Source organism: Bufo bufo, chromosome 4 (genome assembly GCF_905171765.1).
Source record: "Bufo bufo chromosome 4, aBufBuf1.1, whole genome shotgun sequence".
Taxonomy (NCBI): Eukaryota; Metazoa; Chordata; class Amphibia; order Anura; family Bufonidae; genus Bufo; species Bufo bufo.
This window is the reverse complement of record NC_053392.1, coordinates 84,083,248-84,098,243: the sequence shown is the minus strand read 5'-3', so window position 1 is coordinate 84,098,243 and position 14,996 is coordinate 84,083,248. Positions and strand designations below refer to the sequence as shown.

Genomic DNA, 14,996 nt, shown 5'->3' with positions numbered 1-14,996 from the left:
CAATAATTGGTTTTACTTTCTTGATGTTATCCATGGGAGGTCTGATGTTTTTTTTCTTCTTAATTTGCACTACAGGTTTTTGAACAACTACAAAATGAGAAGGAAACCATCAGTAGGTAGTAGATATAACAGAATCTATCCTTTTAATATTATGAGCAATGCAGTAATATAGTGATGCAGCTAATCAGCAGACATGAGCTGTCTCATCTCTGAATTTTGCAGAATTCAGAGTAATAGAAGGACCCCAAAGTGTGTGATGAGCAGATATGAGAGGTAACCCTAAGCTCTGCCTGTACCCCGCTTATATATGTTATTATATAGAAATTATTACCTGGCTTCTCCACTCGAACCATCTCTAGATCAGCTGCCTGTTTTTGTTCACGCCGGCGCCAGGCCTTGTACTTGTAACTGTGAGACAGAGAAATGTCCTGACATAAGTCGGTACAGATGACAATCTTTAGTTCCCCATCAAAATATACCCATGACCCCCCTCCCCCACTACAGGGGGTGAGATATAAAGCTGCAGTATATAACAGGCAGGAAGGATATAGTGCCATAGTCTATATTATATCATAATACAGCATCGGGAAAGGGGGGACAAGCGGTTACCTGATTATATCCCTGCCCCATCCGGCCCCTGTATTATAACCTGGCTGCAGTAGTTACTGCGCCCCCTGTAGGTCAGACAGTACAGTGTATAGAAAATAATGTGATGTGTAGAGTAGAAGAAAATTGGAAACTCACCAGCAAAAGATAATAATCACGGCGGCGACCAATAGGAATACTACTAGCGGCAGGACAACGCGGTACATGACTGGTAATAAAGACACAAGATGCTCGTTATTAATTGTTATCATAGAGAACATATTCTACAAGACATTATCCAACATCTCTAGATCCTCCTGATGCCAGCAGTGACCTTTATGAGGACATCAGCAGGTAGGCACTGGCAGCTTGGCTGGGCATGGAGGGGTAATTGCTGGACTGTGGGCTGGTAACGTCTGGATAAGGGGCACATCATTATATGTTCCAGCATCATTTTATAGGACCGATCCCTCAAAGGAGCAGCTTAGTCGCTGTTCTCCACTACAGTCAGGGCTTGGTAGAGGATGATGAGAGTAGAATTAGGAGAGGAAGGAATTGTCTACTCACTGTTATTTGCACCGGCGCTGTCCGGACCGGGGGTTGTCCTCCCTGATCCTGGGAAAGTCACTGTCCATGAAAAAATGAAGGAAAATAAAGACATTAAATCAATGATAGCGGCAGCTGAACCCCAAAATGGGGACACGGGGAGACAGAAGATAACAATAAGTCAGTATTTAGTAAGTGCCCACTAGTGGTGGCTACAGACAAAATGTCATCATTTAAGGCCATTGTATGAGATTAGAAACCTTGCAGCTTTCTTTCTGAAATATCCTCCCTCTTGTCCAGGGGTTGTGTACGGTATTGCAGTTCAGCGCCATCAAATTAAATGGGGCTCAGCTACAATGCCGCACACAGCCCACTGTCCTATAACCTGAGCTCCAAGCCACAGAGATACCAGCCAGGTTTGCCTCTATGACCCGTAATCATGTAAGGATAAATACAATATTCAGCCACCATTCAGTAAGATAAACCCCCAGTGATAATATCCATTACCTGCAGGTGTTTTTGTGGGCTTTCCTTGAACATAAAATGTAAAAAATAATAGAAATACAAGAGCAATTCTTCTCGAATCCATCATCTCCAACAACTAACCCTCAAAAGAATCCAGTGTTCTCCAACACATAGAAGCCTGGACACAGCATTGTGATGTCACACAGCTTCAGTATTCTAAGGGGGCGGGGCTTCTTGCTACTGCTGATGTCATCAGAGATCTAGTCTGAATAAAGAACTGTTTATAGAGCAGTGATGTTTAAAGGGGAATGCCGCTTTTGGTAAACCTTTAATAAAGTCATAAGAATATAAGGGGTTATTTATCAAACTAGTGTAAAGTAGAACTGGCTTAGTTGCCCATAGCAACCAATCAGATTCCACCTTTCATTTTGGACGGCTCCTTTTAGATAGCCACATTAATTCGGGGCTAACTTGGGGTGGGATCTGGTCTGAGGTTTGATGTCTAAAGTCTGTATTAGGCCCCATCATTTTCTAGTTCTGTAGCTGCTTCTTCTTGTACTTTTATCTTGGCAGTACAGTATTTTTGGTGCCGAAGTGGGCACCGTATTAGAAAACGCTCCAGGATGGCAGTGTGAAAGTGTGTTATAGCGGGTGGGGATTGACTGCAGAAGCAATCAGTGAAGTCAGAGGTTTAACCTGGTCTCCTGGTCTCTAATGTAAAATCTGTAATCGTCCCATCTATAGTTGTGCCATCTATTAATCCTGGTGTCTTCTTATATAGCAGAGGAGGTGGCACACTCCTGACCAAAGACATCTGCACATGATGGCCTGGACCAAAAGGAGAAGAAAGGGAAACTCAACAATTGAATTCTTTGGTCTGGAGGTCTAGTCTAAGGTCTAACATTGGGTTCTGGAGGTTTAATGGGGGTCTGAGAGTCTAATAGGGGTATGATTGAAGGGTCTGGAAGTCTAATGGGGGTCTGGAGGTCTGGTCTTAGGTCTAATGGGGGTCTGGGGGTCTGCTCTGAGGTCTGATATGGGGACTTGGAGTTTTAATGGGGGTCTGATTGGGGGTCTAGAGGTCTAGTCTGAGGTCTAATATGGGGGTCTGGAGGTCTAATGGGGGGTATGGAGGTCTGGTCTAAGTTTTAATAGGGGTCTGATATGGGGATCTGGAGGTCTAATGGGGGTCTCATCTGAGGTCTGAAATGGGGGTCTGATCTGAAAGGTAAGGGGGTATTTTTTGTACTGGCGCAATATGTGTGTTGTACTAGTATTTTCATGGCGACTGTTTCTGCAGGATAGTATTGGTGGAGGCAGGATGGGGTGTTCAGAAGATGAGGAAGATGATGGAAAAGTAGGAAACTAAGATGTCGCTTTGTTAAACTCTTCAGAGACGAGACGCGGTTGAAATAATAAATCATCATGGCGGTCTGGTCTGACAGGAAAAGATGAGGATGAGAATATCTACATTAGAGGAGACATCACTGGATGTAAGAGGTACATATGTGGGGCTGTATTCTCCTGTATGTTCTGTAGCGCTGCATGTAATGTTTTCCAAGTAGGGGTTGTCCGTTTTTTGTTATTTCGTACCACCACTGCCTTCTCTACTCTGTTTGCCTGCTCACCACTGAAATTTCTGCAACAAGCCGGTAAACAGAGCAGAGAAAACAGCTTTCATATGTGTGCTGCCTTCTCCTCAAACAGTCGGACCCACGCTGATCTGATCGTCCTCCAGCAAGGGTTACTCTCACGGGGCCCTTGTGGGGAACAGGCACACAAAATACAGTGACCAATCAATATACAGTAAGATATAACACACTCCCACATGAGCAGTAAAATCTCTCCTCTCTATCCTGGAGATAATTGGATAAAGGGGCTGGACATAGTTCCATGCGGTCAATGACCCAGAAAAATTGTGTAGTTCCATGCGGTCAATGACCCAGACAAATTGTGTTTGCTAAATGTATCATAGGCAATATCCATTGTGTTCGCTAATGTCCATTGTGTACGCTAACTGCGTCACAGGCAGATGAGGTGGTTTGTGAACATTTAAGGGGCGAAATAGGGTTAACTACATGAACAGCAGACGAGTCTAGACATACCTAAAACAGGGGTTTTGTCACAGTATCCATAATTTTTTTGTGTCTATTCACACATCCTTGTTTTTCTACTGACCATGGATCAATGGAAAAAACCTTATAGACTTGCACTGCTTTGGTCCCTCATGCCGAACAAACACTCCCAGTGAAGTCTGTGGGTTTTCACTGTGATGCTCTAGGATTCCCATTTCAATCTATGGGGTCCAAATAAAGCAGATATAGCCAAGATATGAATATGTTCCCATTTTGTGCAAAATCAAATGTGTTCTGGGTGAAAAGACGAGAACTCGTTTTTTTTTTAATAATAAAAAAAAAGTTCTGAAAGAATCTTCACATTACTGAACATCAGCGACGTGACCCCCATGTGTCATGTCACGTGACCCATGGGTGACATGTCACGTGACCCACATGACCTGAATCAAATTGGATGTTGACATACGGAGACAGCAACAAGGCATTGACGGAACCAAAGGAGCCGAAACCCAGTGGGGAGCAGGTAAGTACACTTCCCTCTGCAGGTCCAGGTTACGTGGGGGTGAAGAGGAGGTTACTGATAGAAAGGCCTCCAAAGCTGAACAGCCCATTTAATAAACTGGGACAGAATATGTTATTGGGGGTTAGGATATGGCTGCAAATAATGTAGCCGCTGCTTATGGTCATAATTTAAGGCTTCTACAGCTAATCGTTCAACCATGATTTGAAAGTCACACGTGGCTCTGTTTGGAGACCACTGCTCTACATGCTACTGTGACACGGAATCAGCTATAATAGGCTTATACACCCTGCAGATATATAATATATTCACAGCCTGCAACAGGAGCAAAAACATCCTGTAAATCACACATACCAGCCATGGAGTCACCATGCCTCCCAATATTTCACTCTCCATTGATAAGTCAAGTCCCATTCTCCCCAGCATCTTCCACAATACATTCCAGAAATGCCCACTCTGGAACATACGTGTAATATTGTGTCCCTGGAGATGTTTAGTTATTTAAAAACCACTTAGAATGCTTGAAAAATGCACAAAGTAATACTTACATATGGAGTGAGTAATATCCCAGTTCCCATGCTTCCTGGATTCTCCGCCGGTCTTTGCTTCTTGGCACATCTCTATACAAGCATGTGACAGCCTATGATTGGCTGCAGTGGTCACATGTCTATATCAGGAGGGATCGGTATATGCACACATGAATGGAGCCTTAATACTGGAAGTGAGCAGAAGGGAGCAGATAAGTGCGTTTCTTGTTTTATATATGCCATATTCCAGAGCCAAATTATAAAGGGGGTTAACGCTGGAAAACCCCTTTAAGGTCTGAGGCAGTGGTCCTCTGTACAGCTTCTTTTCTGGGCTCTAGAACCAGCTGGAACAATGCTAGTAGCAGATCTCTTATTCATGTCAGTAGATCCTGCTGTACTGCTTGTATGGACTAAGTAACAGAGCCAGTCACTGATTCCAGGTGGATCATTCCAACTAATGGCGTAGATATTGTCGGGATCGGTATATATGGGATGGGGGTTAGCAATGACAACATTCAGAGGCTTCAGAGGTTAAAAATACAACTTGGATTTATTTAGTCCAGCAACAAAACAGTGACATCACATAGAGATCAGTTTACACATAACAGTATTCAGAGCACAGACGTTCCACTGCGGCTACTGTGCCTTCCTAGACTCAGACCTTGACTGGACTTGTCAACAGTTTTATGCCCCAGTAACAACATCACCTGGGCTAATTGGTGGGGGAGGGGGGGGGATGTACTGGAGGGGGAGGGAATGACAGGTCCCACTTCCAACCTACCTGCCATTCCAAAAAAATGCAGGCCCGGAAAACAAAGTTACTAAAGTCCTCAGCAAAGAAAATTTACTGAGGAAACCCAACTTTCCTGGATTTTTCATCTCACCTACATTAAAAAAATGTAGATGAGATGTACACCCCCTCCAGGTGTCTTCAATCTACCTATGTATTCTACGATAGATAGACAGACAGACAGGGGGAAAGACAGACATACATATAGACAGACAGACAAACAGAGGGACAGACAGATATGGCCACTGTAGATGGTGTTTCAGGGCTTTAAAACTAATGGGCATGATGGTAATAAGTTAACTCCATTTAGTCCATGGACCGACAACTGCAGCAGGTGGTCATATATTTGCAGAGATGGTTAGTGCGCTCCTTTTCTTTCCCCGTGTTCTTCTTCTGGGTACTTTTTTTTATCCATTTACGGAACCGTTTCAGGCGGGATGTTCTCTTCGTGATCTCCTCCTCTGTTTTGGATGTTACCTTCATGATCGTCTCCTCCTCTGTTTTAGATGTTATTCTAATGATCTTGTCCTCCGCTTTTTTGGCAGCTTTTATTCGTTCAATAATTGGTTTTACTTTCTTGATGTTATCCATGGGAGGTCTGATGTTTTTTTTCTTCTTAATTTGCACTACAGGTTTTTGAACAACTACAAAATGAGAAGGAAACCATCAGTAGGTAGTAGATATAACAGAATCTATCCTTTTAATATTATGAGCAATGCAGTAATATAGTGATGCAGCTAATCAGCAGACATGAGCTGTCTCATCTCTGAATTCTGCAAAATTCTGAGTAATAGAAGGACCCCAAAGTGTGTGATGAGCAGATATGAGAGGTAACCCTAAGCTCTGCCTGTACCCCGCTTATATATGTTATTATATAGAAATTATTACCTGGCTTCTCCACTCGAACCATCTCTAGATCAGCTGCCTGTTTTTGTTCACGCCGGCGCCAGGCCTTGTACTTGTAACTGTGAGACAGAGAAATGTCCTGACATAAGTCGGTACAGATGACAATCTTTAGTTCCCCATCAAAATATACCCATGACCCCCCTCCCCCACTACAGGGGGTGAGATATAAAGCTGCAGTATATAACAGGCAGGAAGGATATAGTGCCATAGTCTATATTATATCATAATACAGCATCGGGAAAGGGGGGACAAGCGGTTACCTGATTATATCCCTGCCCCATCCGGCCCCTGTATTATAACCTGGCTGCAGTAGTTACTGCGCCCCCTGTAGGTCAGACAGTACAGTGTATAGAAAATAATGTGATGTGTAGAGTAGAAGAAAATTGGAAACTCACCAGCAAAAGATAATAATCACGGCGGCGACCAATAGGAATACTACTAGCGGCAGGACAACGCGGTACATGACTGGTAATAAAGACACAAGATGCTCGTTATTAATTGTTATCATAGAGAACATATTCTACAAGACATTATCCAACATCTCTAGATCCTCCTGATGCCAGCAGTGACCTTTATGAGGACATCAGCAGGTAGGCACTGGCAGCTTGGCTGGGCATGGAGGGGTAATTGCTGGACTGTGGGCTGGTAACGTCTGGATAAGGGGCACATCATTATATGTTCCAGCATCATTTTATAGGACCGATCCCTCAAAGGAGCAGCTTAGTCGCTGTTCTCCACTACAGTCAGGGCTTGGTAGAGGATGATGAGAGTAGAATTAGGAGAGGAAGGAATTGTCTACTCACTGTTATTTGCACCGGCGCTGTCCGGACCGGGGGTTGTCCTCCCTGATCCTGGGAAAGTCACTGTCCATGAAAAAATGAAGGAAAATAAAGACATTAAATCAATGATAGCGGCAGCTGAACCCCAAAATGGGGACACGGGGAGACAGAAGATAACAATAAGTCAGTATTTAGTAAGTGCCCACTAGTGGTGGCTACAGACAAAATGTCATCATTTAAGGCCATTGTATGAGATTAGAAACCTTGCAGCTTTCTTTCTGAAATATCCTCCCTCTTGTCCAGGGGTTGTGTACGGTATTGCAGTTCAGCGCCATCAAATTAAATGGGGCTCAGCTACAATGCCGCACACAGCCCACTGTCCTATAACCTGAGCTCCAAGCCACAGAGATACCAGCCAGGTTTGCCTCTATGACCCGTAATCATGTAAGGATAAATACAATATTCAGGCACCATTCAGTAAGATAAACCCCCAGTGATAATATCCATTACCTGCAGGTGTTTTTGTGGGCTTTCCTTGAACATAAAATGTAAAAAATAATAGAAATACAAGAGCAATTCTTCTCGAATCCATCATCTCCAACAACTAACCCTCAAAAGAATCCAGTGTTCTCCAACACATAGAAGCCTGGACACAGCATTGTGATGTCACACAGCTTCAGTATTCTAAGGGGGCGGGGCTTCTTGCTACTGCTGATGTCATCAGAGATCTAGTCTGAATAAAGAACTGTTTATAGAGCAGTGATGTTTAAAGGGGAATGCCGCTTTTGGTAAACCTTTAATAAAGTCATAAGAATATAAGGGGTTATTTATCAAACTAGTGTAAAGTAGAACTGGCTTAGTTGCCCATAGCAACCAATCAGATTCCACCTTTCATTTTGGACGGCTCCTTTTAGATAGCCACATTAATTCAGGGCTAACTTGGGGTGGGCTCTGGTCTGAGGTTTGATGTCTAAAGTCTGTATTAGGCCCCATCATTTTCTAGTTCTGTAGCTGCTTCTTCTTGTACTTTTATCTTGGCAGTACAGTATTTTTGGTGCCGAAGTGGGCACCGTATTAGAAAACGCTCCAGGATGGCAGTGTGAAAGTGTGTTATAGCGGGTGGGGATTGACTGCAGAAGCAATCAGTGAAGTCAGAGGTTTAACCTGGTCTCCTGGTCTCTAATGTAAAATCTGTAATCGTCCCATCTATAGTTGTGCCATCTATTAATCCTGGTGTCTTCTTATATAGCAGAGGAGGTGGCACACTCCTGACCAAAGACATCTGCACATGATGGCCTGGACCAAAAGGAGAAGAAAGGGAAACTCAACAATTGAATTCTTTGGTCTGGAGGTCTAGTCTAAGGTCTAACATTGGGTTCTGGAGGTTTAATGGGGGTCTGAGAGTCTAATAGGGGTATGATTGAAGGGTCTGGAAGTCTAATGGGGGTCTGGAGGTCTGGTCTTAGGTCTAATGGGGGTCTGGGGGTCTGCTCTGAGGTCTGATATGGGGACTTGGAGTTTTAATGGGGGTCTGATGGGGGGTCTAGAGGTCTAGTCTGAGGTCTAATATGGGGGTCTGGAGGTCTAATGGGGGGTATGGAGGTCTGGTCTAAGTTTTAATAGGGGTCTGATATGGGGATCTGGAGGTCTAATGGGGGTCTCATCTGAGGTCTGAAATGGGGGTCTGATCTGAAAGGTAAGGGGGTATTTTTTGTACTGGCGCAATATGTGTGTTGTACTAGTATTTTCATGGCGACTGTTTCTGCAGGATAGTATTGGTGGAGGCAGGATGGGGTGTTCAGAAGATGAGGAAGATGATGGAAAAGTAGGAAACTAAGATGTCGCTTTGTTAAACTCTTCAGAGACGAGACGCGGTTGAAATAATAAATCATCATGGCGGTCTGGTCTGACAGGAAAAGATGAGGATGAGAATATCTACATTAGAGGAGACATCACTGGATGTAAGAGGTACATATGTGGGGCTGTATTCTCCTGTATGTTCTGTAGCGCTGCATGTCATGTTTTCCAAGTAGGGGTTGTCCGTTTTTTGTTATTTCGTACCACCACTGCCTTCTCTACTCTGTTTGCCTGCTCACCACTGAAATTTCTGCAACAAGCCGGTAAACAGAGCAGAGAAAACAGCTTTCATATGTGTGCTGCCTTCTCCTCAAACAGTCGGACCCACGCTGATCTGATCGTCCTCCAGCAAGGGTTACTCTCACGGGGCCCTTGTGGGGAACAGGCACACAAAATACAGTGACCAATCAATATACAGTAAGATATAACACACTCCCACATGAGCAGTAAAATCTCTCCTCTCTATCCTGGAGATAATTGGATAAAGGGGCTGGACATAGTTCCATGCGGTCAATGACCCAGAAAAATTGTGTAGTTCCATGCGGTCAATGACCCAGACAAATTGTGTTTGCTAAATGTATCATAGGCAATATCCATTGTGTTCGCTAATGTCCATTGTGTACGCTAACTGCGTCACAGGCAGATGAGGTGGTTTGTGAACATTTAAGGGGCGAAATAGGGTTAACTACATGAACAGCAGACGAGTCTAGACATACCTAAAACAGGGGTTTTGTCACAGTATCCATAATTTTTTTGTGTCTATTCACACATCCTTGTTTTTCTACTGACCATGGATCAATGGAAAAAACCTTATAGACTTGCACTGCTTTGGTCCCTCATGCCGAACAAACACTCCCAGTGAAGTCTGTGGGTTTTCACTGTGATGCTCTAGGATTCCCATTTCAATCTATGGGGTCCAAATAAAGCAGATATAGCCAAGATATGAATATGTTCCCATTTTGTGCAAAATCAAATGTGTTCTGGGTGAAAAGACGAGAACTCGTTTTTTTTTTAATAATAAAAAAAAAGTTCTGAAAGAATCTTCACATTACTGAACATCAGCGACGTGACCCCCATGTGTCATGTCACGTGACCCATGGGTGACATGTCACGTGACCCACATGACCTGAATCAAATTGGATGTTGACATACGGAGACAGCAACAAGGCATTGACGGAACCAAAGGAGCCGAAACCCAGTGGGGAGCAGGTAAGTACACTTCCCTCTGCAGGTCCAGGTTACGTGGGGGTGAAGAGGAGGTTACTGATAGAAAGGCCTCCAAAGCTGAACAGCCCATTTAATAAACTGGGACAGAATATGTTATTGGGGGTTAGGATATGGCTGCAAATAATGTAGCCGCTGCTTATGGTCATAATTTAAGGCTTCTACAGCTAATCGTTCAACCATGATTTGAAAGTCACACGTGGCTCTGTTTGGAGACCACTGCTCTACATGCTACTGTGACACGGAATCAGCTATAATAGGCTTATACACCCTGCAGATATATAATATATTCACAGCCTGCAACAGGAGCAAAAACATCCTGTAAATCACACATACCAGCCATGGAGTCACCATGCCTCCCAATATTTCACTCTCCATTGATAAGTCAAGTCCCATTCTCCCCAGCATCTTCCACAATACATTCCAGAAATGCCCACTCTGGAACATACGTGTAATATTGTGTCCCTGGAGATGTTTAGTTATTTAAAAACCACTTAGAATGCTTGAAAAATGCACAAAGTAATACTTACAAAAAGAAAACAATGTGGATAAATAGAACTGTAAAGAAAGCAATAAATGACAAAAAGAAAGCATATAAAACACTAAAACAGGAGGGTTGCACGGAAGCACTGAAAAACTATAAGGAAAAAAATAGAACATGTAAAAAACAAATAAAAGCGGCCAAACTAGAGACCGAGAGATTAATTGCCAAAGAGAGTAAAACCAACCCTAAAATGTTCTTCAATTATATAAATGTTAAAAAGTATAAAGCTGAAGGTGTTGGCCCTTTAAAGAGTAATGAGGGGGGAGTCGCAGAGAGCGAGGAGGAGAAAGCAAAGCTGTTAAATATTTTTTTCTCCGATGTATTCACTGAGGAAAATAAATTGTCAGATGACATGCAGAATGCAAAAATAAATTCCCCATTAAAAGTGTCCTGTCTGACCCAGGAAGAAGTACATCAGCGGCTTAAAAAGATTAAAATAGACAAATCGCCAGGACCGGATGGCATACACCCCCGTATCCTAAAGGAATTAAGTAATGTCATAGCCAGACCCTTATTTCTGATATTTGCAGACTCTATACTGACAGGGAATGTCCCACAGGATTGGCGCGTGGCAAATGTGGTGCCAATATTCAAAAAGGGGCCAAAAACAGAGCCTGGAAACTATAGGCCGGTAAGTTTAACATCTGTTGTGGGTAAACTGTTTGAAGGTTTTCTGAGAGATGCTATATTAGAGCATCTCAACGGAAATAAGCAAATAACGCCATATCAGCATGGCTTCGTGAGGGATCGGTCATGTCAAACTAATTTAATCAGTTTCTATGAGGAGGTAAGTTCTAGACTTGACAGCGGCGAATCAATGGATGTCGTATATCTGGACTTCTCCAAAGCATTTGACACTGTACCGCATAAAAGGTTAGTATATAAAATGAGAATGCTCGGACTGGGAGAAAACATCTGTATGTGGGTAAGTAACTGGCTGAGTGATAGAAAACAGAGGGTGGTTATTAACGGTACACATTCAGATTGGGTCACTGTCACTAGTGGGGTACCTCAGGGGTCAGTATTGGGCCCTATTCTCTTCAATATATTTATTAATGATCTTGTAGAAGGCTTGCATAGTAAAGTATCAATTTTCGCAGATGACACTAAACTGTGTAAAGTAATTAACGCTGAAGAGGACAGTATACTACTACAGAGGGATCTGGATAGATTAGAGGCTTGGGCAGATAAGTGGCAGATGAGGTTTAACACTGATAAATGTAAAGTTATGCACATGGGAAGGAAAAATGCAAGTCACCCGTACATACTAAATGGTAAAACACTCGGTAACACTGACATGGAAAAGGATCTAGGAATTTTAATAAACAGCAAAGTAAACAGCAAAAACCAGTGTCAGGCAGCTGCTGCCAAGGCCAACAAGATAATGGGTTGCATCAAAAGGGGCATAGATTCCCGTGATATGAACATAGTCCTACCACTTTACAAATCGCTAGTCAGACCACACATGGAGTACTGTGTACAGTTCTGGGCTCCTGTAAACAAGGCAGACATAGCAGAGCTAGAGAGGGTTCAGAGGAGGGCAACTAAAGTAATAACTGTAATGGGGCAACTACAGTACCCTGAAAGATTATCAAAATTAGGGTTATTCACTTTAGAAAAAAGACGACTGAGGGGAGATCTAATTAATATGTATAAATATATCAGGGGTCAGTACAGAGATCTATCCCATCAGCTATTTATCCCCAGGACTGTGACTGTGACGAGGGGACATCCTCTGCGTCTGGAGGAAAGAAGGTTTGTACACAAACATAGAAGAGGATTCTTTACGGTAAGAGCAGTGAGACTATGGAACTCTCTGCCTGAGGTGGTGGTGATGGTGAGTACAATAAAGGAATTCAAGAGGGGCCTGGATGTGTTTCTAGAGCGTAATAATATTACAGGCTATAGCTACTAGAGAGGGGTCGTTGATCCAGTGAGTTATTCTGATTGGAGTCGGGAAGAAATTTTTTATTCCCCTAAAGTGGAGAAAATTGGCTTCTACCTCACATGGTTTTTTGCCTTCCTCTGGATCAACTTGCAGGATAACAGGCCGAACTGGATGGACAAATGTCTTTTTTCGGCCTTATGTACTATGTTACTATGTTACTATGTTACATATGGAGTGAGTAATATCCCAGTTCCCATGCTTCCTGGATTCTCCGCCGGTCTTTGCTTCTTGGCACATCTCTATACAAGCATGTGACAGCCTATGATTGGCTGCAGTGGTCACATGTCTATATCAGGAGGGATCGGTATATGCACACATGAATGGAGCCTTAATACTGGAAGTGAGCAGAAGGGAGCAGATAAGTGCGTTTCTTGTTTTATATATGCCATATTCCAGAGCCAAATTATAAAGGGGGTTAACGCTGGAAAACCCCTTTAAGGTCTGAGGCAGTGGTCCTCTGTACAGCTTCTTTTCTGGGCTCTAGAACCAGCTGGAACAATGCTAGTAGCAGATCTCTTATTCATGTCAGTAGATCCTGCTGTACTGCTTGTATGGACTAAGTAACAGAGCCAGTCACTGATTCCAGGTGGATCATTCCAACTAATGGCGTAGATATTGTCGGGATCGGTATATATGGGATGGGGGTTAGCAATGACAACATTCAGAGGCTTCAGAGGTTAAAAATACAACTTGGATTTATTTAGTCCAGCAACAAAACAGTGACATCACATAGAGATCAGTTTACACATAACAGTATTCAGAGCACAGACGTTCCACTGCGGCTACTGTGCCTTCCTAGACTCAGACCTTGACTGGACTTGTCAACAGTTTTATGCCCCAGTAACAACATCACCTGGGCTAATTGGTGGGGGAGGGGGGGATGTACTGGAGGGGGAGGGAATGACAGGTCCCACTTCCAACCTACCTGCCATTCCAAAAAAATGCAGGCCCGGAAAACAAAGTTACTAAAGTCCTCAGCAAAGAAAATTTACTGAGGAAACCCAACTTTCCTGGATTTTTCATCTCACCTACATTAAAAAAATGTAGATGAGATGTACACCCCCTCCAGGTGTCTTCAATCTACCTATGTATTCTACGATAGATAGACAGACAGACAGGGGGAAAGACAGACATACATATAGACAGACAGACAAACAGAGGGACAGACAGATATGGCCACTGTAGATGGTGTTTCAGGGCTTTAAAACTAATGGGCATGATGGTAATAAGTTAACTCCATTTAGTCCATGGACCGACAACTGCAGCAGGTGGTCATATATTTGCAGAGATGGTTAGTGCGCTCCTTTTCTTTCCCCGTGTTCTTCTTCTGGGTACTTTTTTTTATCCATTTACGGAACCGTTTCAGGCGGGATGTTCTCTTCGTGATCTCCTCCTCTGTTTTGGATGTTACCTTCATGATCGTCTCCTCCTCTGTTTTAGATGTTATTCTGATGATCTTGTCCTCCGCTTTTTTGGCAGCTTTTATTCGTTCAATAATTGGTTTTACTTTCTTGATGTTATCCATGGGAGGTCTGATGTTTTTTTTCTTCTTAATTTGCGCTACAGGTTTTTGAACAACTACAAAATGAGAAGGAAACCATCAGTAGGTAGTAGATATAACAGAATCTATCCTTTTAATATTATGAGCAATGCAGTAATATAGTGATGCAGCTAATCAGCAGACATGAGCTGTCTCATCTCTGAATTCTGCAAAATTCTGAGTAATAGAAGGACCCCAAAGTGTGTGATGAGCAGATATGAGAGGTAACCCTAAGCTCTGCCTGTACCCCGCTTATATATGTTATTATATAGAAATTATTACCTGGCTTCTCCACTCGAACCATCTCTAGATCAGCTGCCTGTTTTTGTTCACGCCGGCGCCAGGCCTTGTACTTGTAACTGTGAGACAGAGAAATGTCCTGACATAAGTCGGTACAGATGACAATCTTTAGTTCCCCATCAAAATATACCCATGACCCCCCTCCCCCACTACAGGGGGTGAGATATAAAGCTGCAGTATATAACAGGCAGGAAGGATATAGTGCCATAGTCTATATTATATCATAATACAGCATCGGGAAAGGGGGGACAAGCGGTTACCTGATTATATCCCTGCCCCATCCGGCCCCTGTATTATAACCTGGCTGCAGTAGTTACTGCGCCCCCTGTAGGTCAGACAGTACAGTGTATAGAAAATAATGTGATGTGTAGAGTAGAAGAAAATTGGAAA

The 14,996-nt window shown here is 43.1% G+C and overlaps 2 long non-coding RNA genes across 2 annotated transcripts; both read right to left on the bottom strand.

The window, feature by feature from the left end:
- Nucleotides 1-758: 758 nt before the first annotated feature.
- Nucleotides 759-4,870, bottom strand: LOC120996966. The gene is made up of 3 exons (XR_005778002.1): nt 4,740-4,870; nt 1,153-1,212; nt 759-814 (listed from the first exon to the last, which is right to left on the bottom strand). It is a non-coding gene; the product is annotated as an uncharacterized LOC120996966 (long non-coding RNA).
- A 1,953-nt stretch (nt 4,871-6,823) lies between these two features.
- On the bottom strand, nt 6,824-13,064 carry LOC120997458. The gene is made up of 3 exons (XR_005778177.1): nt 12,934-13,064; nt 7,218-7,277; nt 6,824-6,879 (listed from the first exon to the last, which is right to left on the bottom strand). It is a non-coding gene; the product is annotated as an uncharacterized LOC120997458 (long non-coding RNA).
- Nucleotides 13,065-14,996: the final 1,932 nt, after the last annotated feature.